The sequence below is a fragment of the Bison bison genome, unplaced genomic scaffold (assembly GCF_000754665.1).
Source record: "Bison bison bison isolate TAMUID 2011002044 unplaced genomic scaffold, Bison_UMD1.0 scf7180017864484, whole genome shotgun sequence".
In the NCBI taxonomy this organism is placed as follows: Eukaryota; Metazoa; Chordata; class Mammalia; order Artiodactyla; family Bovidae; genus Bison; species Bison bison.
The window spans coordinates 3975199-3977357 of NW_011495044.1; positions in this window are offsets into that span (position 1 = coordinate 3975199).

The following is a 2159-nucleotide window of genomic DNA, read 5'->3' on the forward strand; positions in this document are numbered from 1 at the left end:
GTCATAAGAATGCCTCCTTACATTTGTCTTTGGATGCCTTTTTGCCTCTGACTGCTTAGTCTCAGGCCTGACTAGCACCTTCCCTGTTAGAGGGGGGAAGTTTGTTTTAAGGAATATAGCTTCTAGGGTCGATGTGATGGGATTCTACACAACTTCCTGGTACATGGTAGATGCTTGATAGAGAGCTGCCACCACCATCATCATCACCATCACCACTGGCGTCATTCCAGCTCAGCTAAGTGTCCAGCAGACATTTATTGAGTAAATTAAATGAGCAGTCTGAGCCTGGTCTTTTCCCAGGAAGCTTAGGCTGTTTAGCTGATTACTGTGTAATCCTCTTGAATTCCTTAATCCATTCTTGCCTAACTCTTTATGCCACCCTGCTGTTAAAAGTGCTGGGTCAGGATTACTGCTGACTGGGGGACTAAGTCAAACTTATTGAGTGTCTACTGTGAGCAGGCATGGTGGGACCTAACAGCACCCAGTGGGTACTTTTTCTCTTCTAGCCCCTACTTTAAGTATCACCCAAAGCCATGGATGGAGGAGCCTGGTGGGCTGGTCCATGGGGTTGCAAAGAGTCAAACACGACTTAGCGTCTAAACAACGACAACAAAGCTGCTGCGAGTGCGTGTCCGACTCTTTGAGACGCTATGGACTGTAGCCTGCCTGGCTCCTCTGTCCATGGGATTCTCTAGGTAAGAATACTGGAGTAGGTTACCAAGCCCTCCTCCAGGGGATCTTCCCAACCTAGGGATCTCTTATGTCTCCTGCATTGGCAGGTGGGTTCTTTACCACTAGCGCCCCCTGCTGCTGCTGCTAAGTCGCTTCAGTCGTGTCCGACTCTGCGACCCCATAAACAGCAGCCCACTAGGCTTCCCCGTCCCTGGGATTCTCCAGGCAAGAATACTGGAGTGGGTTGCCATTTCCTTCTCCAATGCATTAAAGTGAAAAGTGAAAGTGAAGTCGCTCAGTCGTGTCTGACTCTTAGCGACCCCACGAATTGCATCACGCCAGGCCTTCCTGTCCATCACCATCTCCTGGAGTTCACTCAGACTCACGTCCATTGAGTCAGCGATGCCATCCAGCCATCTCATCCTCTGTCGTCCCCTTCTCCTCCTGCCCCCAATCCCTCCCAGCATCAGAGTCTTTTCCAATGTGTCAACTCTTCGCATGAGGTGGCCAAAGTACTGGAGTTTCAGCTTTAGCATCATTCCTCCCAAAGAACACCCAGGACTGATCTCCTTTAGAATGGACTGGTTGGATCTCCTAGAGACCCCTGGGAAGCAAATAGCACCACTAGGTGGTTTTATTCCCATTCCAGACGTTAGAAAATGGTCTCAGACTGTGAATTACTCCTCTAAGTTAGACCCCAGTAAGTGATGGGCGTGAGCATGCCCATTCCCATATATTCAGGGCCCTTTCCCTCCCCAAGCTGGGGCTGACCAAAGACCTGAGCCTGAATGAGAGAAGAGCAGAGCCCCAGATTTGGGGCTGCTACTTTGTGTCCATGAGATGTAGAAGTCACACGGAGCCTCTCTCAGCCTCAGTTTCTCCTTTTGTACAATGGGGAGAATAATCCCACCCTCTGAGGTGTGTGTGTGCAAGAATTCAAATGAGACTGCATTTCTAAGAGCACGTTGTAAACAGTGCAGCACTAACTGGTTGGGTTGAGCTGGGGGTAAATAGCCATGATCTGGAGGAAGGAGACCAGCACACACTTTGGGACTTGAGATCTGGGCCAGCTGGCAGTGTGCAATGCAGAAACACACACACGGGGGTTCTGGGCAGGTGATACCGAGCAGGTTGGGGTCTGGGAAACTCTGAGAGTTGGTGGTGATGAAAGGGCAAGGTGTCCAGCAACCTGACGTAGAGGGAACATCCAGGTAAAGACCCAAGGCCCCATGTGTGGCCTGGCAGATGGAGGAAGTAAAGGAAGCTGCTCTCAGCTCAGTCTCTTCATCTGTCAACTGGAGATACCACTGGCTCCCTTCGAGAAAGAACTAACATGAGGTGAAGTGCCTGCCCCCATGAGAGGCTCAGACGGAAGCTGTTGCTAGGATACCTGACCACAGGGGCAAGGACCAGAGAGCTTGTCTCAGCCAACCTCCAGCCACCACCCCACCTCCACTCCAGCCACCCAGCTCCCCATGCGCGATGCT